This window comes from Tursiops truncatus, chromosome 1, assembly GCF_011762595.2.
Source record: "Tursiops truncatus isolate mTurTru1 chromosome 1, mTurTru1.mat.Y, whole genome shotgun sequence".
Lineage (NCBI taxonomy): Eukaryota > Metazoa > Chordata > Mammalia > Artiodactyla > Delphinidae > Tursiops > Tursiops truncatus.
Window position 1 is genome coordinate 100,761,789 of NC_047034.1, and position 9,930 is coordinate 100,771,718.

The 9,930-nt window shown below is 47.6% G+C and overlaps 1 pseudogene; it reads left to right on the forward strand.

Annotated features, from left to right (window-relative positions):
- The first annotated feature begins 6,865 nt into the window (after positions 1-6,865).
- Positions 6,866-7,657, forward strand: LOC101330991 (eukaryotic translation initiation factor 4E type 2 pseudogene; annotated as a pseudogene).
- The last annotated feature ends 2,273 nt before the right edge of the window (positions 7,658-9,930 follow it).

Here is a 9,930-nt window from a genome sequence, read left to right on the forward strand (position 1 = left end):
AGTCAGACTTTGGGGGAGAGGCAGAGCTTGGACCAAACTCTGCTTTATTGCCACACAGTCCCAGCCACCAGGGCAGCCCTCCTAGCCCCCTGCAGCTCCTGGCCTTGGGGCACTGAGCCTCCTGAGAGGCGGCCCACAGAGGCCTGCCATGCTCTGTCCTATCCAGCAGGACCTCATTTCAGTCACATGAGCATGAGGACAAGGCAACTCCCCCCTCCTTCCCTGACTCACATGGAGGTGATTTTGCAGGGCTGCAGTCAGGGTGGAGGTGGTGATTGTGCAGGGCTGCAGTCAGGGTGGAGGTGGGGAGGGGCTGGAGTGGAGGCCTCACTTTGCCTCTCCTTCTAGCTCCGGTGGATTTCCAGTTTCTAGCTCTACTCTCTGTGTAGTTCTCACACTCTCTCCTCTCCCCGTGAGGTGGACCCGAGAGGAGGAGAGACGCTCAAATAAACACAAGGCCAATGGCTCCCTCAGCTGGTCTCAGACAGGAAGCTCTGTCTCTTAGACCTCAGAGAAGGCTTGGGGAAGGGAGGAAAGATGGCCTTCCTACGCTGCATTCCTGAGGGAAGCATGCATTGTGTCCACGTGGTTTTACCTGTTAGCAGTGCCATAGTTTTAAAAAGTTACAGTATAAAAATTAGAGTTGGGATGGTTGAGGAAAGGAGGTCTGTTTTGTTGAGTATAAATATGAATGCAAGGAAATAACTGCTCATTTCTGTAAAAGATTTTATTCAAGTATTAATTTCACCCTGTATTTTAAAAAGACAAGTGCGGGCTTCCCTGGTGGCGCAGTGCTTGAGAGTCTGCCTGCCGATGCAGGGGACACGGTTTCGTGCCCCTGTCCGGGGAGATCCCACATGCCGCGGAGCGGCTGGGCTCGTGCGCCTTGGCCGCTGAGCCTGCGTGTCCGCAGCCTGTGCTCCGCAACGGGAGTGAGAGACCCGCGTACCGCAAAAAATAAATAAATAAATAAAATAAATAAAAATAAAAAGACAAGTGCTTGAGCATTGATTTTTCACATTCAGATGTGAAGCAGTTAGTAAAGGTGTTATTATTTCTATTTCTGACAGGTGGGGAAACTGGGGCTGCAGAGGAGCCATAGGACCTTCCCTGTGGGAGAACCTTGAGTCTGTGCCCTGAGCTGGTTCTTGAGGACTATGGTCACACGAGCCAAGTCTGAACATTGCAGAATCCTGACACACAGTGAGTTCTTAATAAATGCCAGCCAATCAGAGCCCCCGCCCTTCACATAACTTCTCTGGTATGCTGTGCTTTTCCTCTTAGCATATGCCATGCACCAGGCAGTTGACCCTTGAACTACATGGTTTGAACTGCGCAGGTCCACTTATACACGGATCTTTTTCAATAGTAAATACTATAGTACCATACGATCTGCAGTTGGTTGAATCCGAGGATGTGGAACGGTGGATAAGTAGGAATCATGCATATGGAGGGCTGACTATAAGTTATACACAGAGTTTTGACTTCGTGGTGGGTCAGCGTCCCTAACCCCTGTGTTGTTCATGGGTTCAATGTATATATTTATTTGTTCAACGTCAATCCTTCCACACCCATTTCTTTTTTCTTTCTTTTTTTTTTGAGTATAGTTTTTTCGGTTTCAGGTGTATAGCAAAGTGAATCAGTTATACATACACATATATCCACTCTTTTTTAGATTCTTTTCCCACGTAGGCCACTACAGAGTGTTGAGTAGAGTTCCCTGTGCTATACAGTAGTCCTTATTAGTTATCTATTATATGTATAGTAGTGTGTATATGTCAATCCCAATACCCCAATTTATCCCTCTTCCACCCTCCATTTCTTCTTTTCTTTTTTTTCTTTTTTAGATTTTCTTTTTTGATGTGGACCATTTTTAAAGTCTATATTGAATTTGTGACAATATTGTTTCTGTTTTATGTTTTGGTGTTTTGGCCCAGAAGCATGTGGGATCTTAGCTCCCCGACCAGGGATTGAACCCACATTCCCTGCATTGGAAGGTGAAGTCTTAACCACTGGACCACCAGGGAAGTCCCATCCCACCCTCCATGTCTTGATGACAGATACCAAACCTGTTTTGTTCAACACCTGTGTGCTAGCAAATTGCCTGGCACAGTGGAGGCCCTCGCCAAATAGGTTCTAAAGTAATGAATGAAAAACAGTCTTTCTCATAGCAATTCTGCACAGTTGTGACACTTGGCCACTTTTTGCCTCAATTGCTAATTAATTAAATGGGAGTAATATATCCTTTCTCAAGGATCAGTTGCCCTTCTAAAAGTTGGGAAATGCTGAGGCTTGGGAAATGCTGCTGTCCCCATGGAGGTTCCAGGCTGGTGTGCTGGAGAGCACTCTCCCAGAGGCTCCACAATGCCACGGCCAATTTCTTCTCTTTCCCCACCCCTGTATTAATTGGGAGGAGATGTTACCTTTCACAAGACCCAATAATATTCTTAATTTATACCCCAAACAGAAGTTTGTCCATTGCCATATTATGAAGGGAAATCAGATCAGAAACTATCTCAAGGAACTCCTGAAGTAGAGGCCCTTTGAAGGCCGCCATTGGTCATGGATCATTTGTCTAAAATCTTCTGTTGTGTTCTCTTTTCCATGCCCCAGGCCAGGCACTGGGAGTCCATTCAGAAGCTACCCAGTGTGCAGACACTGAGGCATGTGTTAATGACACCGTGTGTGTGTGTGTGTGTGTGTGTGTGTGTGTGTGTGTGTGTGTGTCCTGGAAGCAGGCCAGGTGCTCAGGGAGAGGCCTAAGGATCTCTAGTAAGTCTTGAAGGACAAATGCAAATTAGGAAGCAAAAGAAGATGTTCAAGGTCAGGGGTCCCCAACCCTCGGGCCATGGACCAGTACCAGTCGGTGGCCTGTTAGGAACCGGGCCGCACAGCAGGAGGTGACCTGCGGGTAAGCGAGTGAAGCTTCCTCTGTATTTAAAGCCACTCCCCGTCGCTCGCATTACCACCTGAGCTCCCTCTCCTGTCAGATCAGCAGCGTCATTCTCATAGGAGCGCAAACCCTACTGTGAACTGCGCATGCGAGGGATCTAGGTTGCGCGCTCCTTATGAGAATCTAATGCCTGATGATCTGAGGTGGAGCTGAGGCGGTGATGCTAGTGCTGGGGAGTGGCTGCAAATACCAATTATCATTAGCAGAGAGGTTTGACTGCACAGAGACCATAATAAATCAATGCACTCGAATCATCCTGAAACCATCCCCCAACCCCATCGGTGGAAAAATTGTCTTCCACGAAACTGGTCCCTGGTGCTAAAAAGGTTGGGGACCACTGTTCTAGGTGAAGAGGACAGGACGATGAAAGCCACAAAGGTGTGAGAACTCCCAGCAAGTCTGGAATCCATCTCTGCATGTTTTCTTAGGGTGTGTATATGGCTTAGTGGTTTCTGTTTGTTCCAGGTGACAATGCTTTCTCACCTTGGAGTGTCTGCAAGAGTGGTTACCCAGTGTGATTCTGAGAAACCACACTCCTGGCCAGCTGATGCCAGTGGGGGGATGAGAAGGCACCCCATTTCCAGCTACTTCCTTAACAGGAATCCCAAAAGAGCACTGTATTGCTATATTTATGATTCAGTTTTTGGCAATGGAAAGACCTCTTGCCAAATCTCTGCCAACAGAGGTGGGAACGAGGATGGGGCGCCCAGGGCCTGGGAGAGGTGGATGGGCTAAACCTTGGGGTTTCCCAGAATTTCAGAATCAGAAGGGGCTGAAATGGGTAGGTTGGCTGGCCTCCCCTGGACGCTGACGTCTGAGACCTCTGTGGAAAAGTCCAGTGGGTTGCACGCTTGCCCTCTGGCTGGCTTGGGAAGGAACACGGCCTGAGCCAGTTTGGGCCAGTTTACCTTTAGGGTGGACCACTGGGCAGTAGGCCTGGGAGAGGCACCCCCTCAGATCAGCCTGTTCCTCAGCACAGGAGGTTGCTGTGTTTCCCTCAAGGCTGGTCTGCTTATGTTGACACTCATTCTTGTAAAGTGATGCATGGGCAGGGTTTTACTCACAGGTGGAAAGATCTCCATGAGGTCATTTTGCTCCTACCTGGGAGGTAAAGCCTTCTTTCTAACTCAGGCTGATACAGGGTTTTGTACCACCATCGTCACCATAAACTAATGAGTAGCCCATTTTCTTATTGAGGCTCCTACAAGTTACCACGTTTCTGGGGTGTCCAACTCTCACCAGCAGCTCAGGTTTCTGTGCCAGTGAAGTAATGTTCTCATCAGTAGTTCCCTCTGATAAGCTGAGGAAAATGGAGAATTCAAGGACTGAAAACTAATTGGGGAAAGTGGGCACTTAAACTTCCTACCCGATCAATGATCCCTTTGCTCTAGTCTAGCCTTCTCAGGATTTGGGGTGCAGTGACAAGTGGACCTGCTATTTATCTCACATATTTTCATGTCTCCGGGCTCCTCCTTCACTGGAACCACAGACCGGAAGGGACCTTCGGGATGATTTAGCCCACACTGCATCGCGCGTTGCGCTCAAAGGCCCAGAGACATTATGCCTGAGAGCACACAGTTATCAGTGAAGGGATGGACCCAGAACCCAGGCTTTTTGACATCCAGCTCAGTGCTCAGTCCACCAGCCCACGCTGCCTCCATGCTTATGTTCAGCCCTGGGTATTTTATTACCTTCTTTCCCCCAACCCTTTGTGGCTTTGTAACCAGAGCACAGTGGGCTTTATGCAGATGATACTTAGGAAAAGTGTAGCCTAACTTTTGGTTTGCTGGGGGTTGTCATGTCAGCTTGCAGGAAATGCACTAGAAGTGTGTGGGGAAACACTGCAAGGCATCCTCCATGACTTCCACGTTCGGTTTTCAAGGAGTGGGGCAGTGATATCATTCATTCTTGAACAGAAAAAACAAACCAAGCTCGTTTTCAGGGTCTAGCACAGCACTTCACACAGAGGCTGGAATTCCCCTACTGGCCATCATGCTGAGTACAGGGCATCACCAGTACTGTAAAGTCTCTGGATCTTTTGGGCTTAAATGGAAAAACATCATCTCTAAGGTGGGGAAGAAAGTACAGGCTTTGTAGTTTCACATAAGTAAAATCCAAGTAATATCCCTTGAAATATTAGCTGCCGCTGTGGCCTGTTTTCTATGTGTCAGTTATGGTGCTCCTAGTAACTCATTCAGTGCTCAGCCCTAAGTGGTGCAATTATATTATTCCCAATTTTATGAATGAGAAGAGTGAGACTCAGTTGCTTGTCCAAAGTCATAAGGTAGAATGTTGCAGAACGTGGAGTCAAGTTGGCTGACTGTAAGGCCTCCAATCCAGAAATGTCTGAAGACATGGCGGGAGGGCTCCCAGGGATAAAGGCCATTGAGCTGCCATCTCCTGCCAGATGCTGGGCTTCTGTTCTCCACGCTCAGACTCCTAACGGGGACAGCAGAACACTTGTTCACGTTCTCACCTCCACATCCTATGCCCATGGAAGGGTGAAAAAGAAGCAGAGGAGATCCAGCCACCTCCACTCGCCCTCTCAATGTTTGTCACCATGAGCTGCAGCAATGAGGATGGACTGCACTCTGGTGTGATGGGTTGGCACATGGTCTCAAGTTTCTGGTCCAGGGGTTTGGAACACAGCTGCACTTGCTCTGGGGAGGAAGAGGGATGCTGTTTACCAGCACCAAGTCTCTGAACTCATTCTAGTGACCTTTGAGAATTCACTCTCTATGGGAATAAAAGTTATGGAGAAGGAATTTTTTTATCCTCTGCACACGTCTAGGTCAAATTATTATTGCCAAATAAAACAAGTATAAATTTCCCCTCCCATAATCTTAAACAGACATATTCTAGAAACATTTCGTCCCTGTCTTCAGAAGATTGCTTTGCTTTTTCTGGTGTCAGGTCAACAGAAAAATGTGACACCCTGGTCGTGAAAGCCTGGGTCAGTTTTTGAGCAGTATCTGTATAACTGGTAGATTTTATTCTCTTATTGCTTTTTGTTTGCCCTTCATCATACACTCCTCAATAGAACTAAGGACACTCTCTGTTCTAAGGAAGCTCATGATCTAATGATGCCATTGGGAAGTCACTGGTCTTTATTTTGGATATTTTGCAAATCAAAAAAACAAAAATGGCCAATGCAAGTCGTAATCCATATAAATAAGCCCATTAAGAAGGAAATGGAGAAGCTATGAAGTATCACTGGAGATTTGTTATTCTTGGAGTTTGTTTTTCTCTCTGTAAGGAAATGGGTTGTTTTTTGTTTTTTTGGTTTTGTTTTTAAAACCAATTGCAAAAAAACCCCATTAAACATGGTGGGAGGATGTACCCATAGGACCACTTTACAAGGAGCAATGAGCACTTGAAAATTATCAATATTCCTTTACATTTAGGAACACTTTGAGTGCTCTGAGTGAATTAACGAGAGGGAGTAAAGAGCTAGGTAAATATGTAAAGTCCATTCTGCAGTTAGTTTTCCAGAGGGATGCTCAGTTATATAAGGAAGGGAGCAAAGGTTAGAGAGCTAGAGTCCAGGTGGTTCTACCCGGAAGGTTTTCCCAGAGCAGTGGGGAAGAAGAAGAATGCCTCACTCTCTGGACTGGCTGGAAATGCCCTGGCCTGGCGCTTCCCTGGCGTGAGGAGTGTCACCATCCCTCCCTGCTGTTCCCCTTCCCACCCTTGCCCTTTCATAATTCCCAAGGAACCTGAAGCCCTCAAGCCAGTCAGGCTCACTGAGGCTCCGTGTATCTCCCACGATCTTCTCTGACACATGGAAGAAGAAGGAATATTTCTGAGTTCGATGATTTGCTTCTAGTTCATTTAAGAGTCAACAGCCAAAGGTGGAAAAGGGATGTAAAGACTAGATCCAGGTGAGGCAGTGGCGACGGCGGCGGCGAGAGGATGAGCAACAAGTTCGATGCATTGAAAGATGAGGACAGTGGGGACCACGATCAGAATGAAGAAAACAGCACACAGAAAGATGGTGAGAAGGAAAAAACGGAACGAGACTAGGCTCAGAGCAGCAGCAAGAGGAAGGCTGTTGTCCCTGGGCCAGCAGAGCACCCCCTGCAGTATAACTACACTTTCTGGTACTCCAGGAGAACCCTTGGCCGTCCTACCAGCTCACAGAGCTACGAACAGAATATCAAACAGATTGGCATCTTTGCCTCTGTGGAGCAGTTCTGGAGGTTTTACAGCCACATGGTACGGTCCGGGGACCTGACAGGCCACAGTGACATCCATCTCTTCAAAGAAGGAATTAAACCCATGTGGGAGGATGATGCAAATAAAAATGGTGGCAGTGGATTATTCGGCCATGGAAGGGCTTGGCATCCCGTTGCTGGGAGACTCTCATCCTGGCCATGTTGGGGGAACAGTCCATGGTTGGGGAGGAGATCTGTGGGGCTGTGGTCTCTGTCCGGTTTCAGCAGGACATTATTTCAATATGGAATAAGAATGACAGCGACCAAGCCACCACAGCCCGCATCCGGGATACGCTTCGGCGAGTGCTCAACCTACCTCCCAACACCATTATGGAATACAAAACCCACACCGACAGCATCAAGGGTAATTCAAGCTTTCGAAATACAAAAATCACATTGTGAAAGTGCACAAGCTGGCAATAATCCTTTTCTGTATGTGTGTGTTTGTCCGAAACGGATGGGAGGTCTCCGGCTGGCCCTTCCATCTGCTCACTGAGGGGACGTCCCTGAGCCTCGTGCTCCCCTTTTGCACTCATTCTGGGAGAACGGATTCCACTAGATACCCTTCAGCATCGCTGACTTTATAAAGCAGAAAAAATGGAAAACGTGACTTTGTAATAGACAAACTTTTTTTTTAATGGGGTTCTGTGCGGGGAGCTCAGCCTTTCCTTTTGCTGTGTGCTGTCCAGATGCCTCCCGGGCACCCTGTCGTGCTCTCCTCTGCTGTACGAAGGGCGTCGTGACCACGTGTACAAGCCAGAGCTGTCGACTGAGCGTGACCAGTATTATTAATGTCTGTGCATCCAGGAAAAGCTTTTCGTTGGAGAGTCCCGGAATAGCTATAAATACTGTCTTCTAGATCTGCCATTAAATTATTGGGACATTTTGTTTAAATAATAAAAAAAGACTAGATCTAAACATTGTTAAGGTAGAAAACTGGTACTTTGAGAGCCTGCATTTCTGCATTCAAGGGTAGAAATGGAAATTTACCTTTGGGGCACCCTAGTCATTTTTGAAGAAACGGTTAGGTGGCCCTTCCTCCATGATGCCGGCCAGTATAGCGGCAGGTGACCTTGTTTTCCCATTTTGGAATACCTGGGAGGTGCATTTTGTTCATTGCTGTATCTGTAGCACCAAGAGCTGTGCCTGGTGCAAAACGGGTAACTATCTGTAGGAATGAATGCATGTTTGATCAGTGGAGGTAATTCTCTTAGGCTGCCAAGATGTGAGGGCTGGGAAGCACGTCTGAGAACCCTGCACGGGAACTTGACACGCACTTTTTAAGAAGTTATATAATTAATAGTGACCGGAAGGAGTTGAAGTAGCACTCTTGGCACCACAGTTACCGTAGGCACTTATGGCTTGACCTGAGGCCCTTGCACAGTCTGTCACACTGTTTCCATTGAAAATGCATCTGAGTCCCAAGAATTGGCTTATAAGCGACCTTGGGAAATACAAACCAATCTTAGTTGAAACCTGCCTGAAACTCTGGTTCAGCTGTGGCTTTTTAGTAATATGTCCACACATAAGGCATTGCTGGGAAACCCACTAGCCTTTATTCTTGTGCTTTGTTCCTAGCAGGAAGCGTTGGTGTAGTATCAGGAATGTAGACCACTTTGCAGCTGTGACATTTTCCTAAGTGTCCCAAGAAGACCAGAGGATCTTAAATGGGCCAGGAAGTGGTCCTTCCTGGTATGTTAATACCTTAGATGCTCTGGCTGAGCAGAGCGTGACTCAGAAACACCCGAGTGGCCACGAGCAGTCACGAGTTTCAGTAAGATGCAGATGAACCAGAGAAAATCAGGGTAACATCACAGAAGATCATAAGGTTTGACATGAGGCTGGTTGATCAGCTCTGAGAGATGGCTGGGCTATCACACACAGCAAATAGCATTGCTGCATAATGATGCAGGTTTGAAGGGATATTCTCTATGTAGGCTCATTCAGGCACCCCAGCTTGTTCTCCTGGAGGTTGGGGTTTGTAAGAAGCAGGCAGTCTCAGATGGCATCTGTGCTGAGGCCACAGATATGCAGGCAGAAGCCTGGCACCTTGTTCTTCTGCATGAGGACCCTGGGGCCTCAGGGGAAGGTGGAGAGTCTAAGGCCTTCTGGCCATAAGACAGTGCCACCCTGCTGATGGAGGGGCTGATATCAGCTCAGAGAGAATTCCAGACTGACTGCTTCCTGGAACATGAAGAAGGGGCTAGCAGGTCTTGGCAGGACATAAGGACAGTGTTGTAATATACTAAGCAAGAGAGAGATTTTTAAGTAGTAGGAGAGGTTATGCAATCTCCACTAGGATGTGGGGAATCAAGGTAGGGTGAGGGGCAGCACTGACCTCTTCCATAAAGGCAGTATCAGTGGTCACTGTGTCCCCTGTCAGGGGCTCCTCTGCTAGTGTCCGGTTGCAGTGACACTTGTAGCCTCTTGTGTGGGGAGGGAGAAAGCCATGAAGGGCATTAACCAGCCTGAGCAGAAAGATGACACTGGGTTAGCTTCATTTTCTGGTTGGCTCTGCTCAAGCGGTGACAAAGATAAGCACTGGTAATGCCAAGTTCATATCCCACCAGCTTGTTACCAAAGTGGGAAGAATTTTTCCCTTTCCCAGGAGGACCAGTGACAGTTCCAAGGCTGTCGGTGCTCACTGGCTCAGCATGAGTCAGGTAGTATGACTGTGACCTCGATCAGCTAGGCCAGGGGCAGGTAACTACTCTCAAGCCCTCGGCCTGAGACTGGGGGAGAAGTGGTTCTCTAAGAAAAACT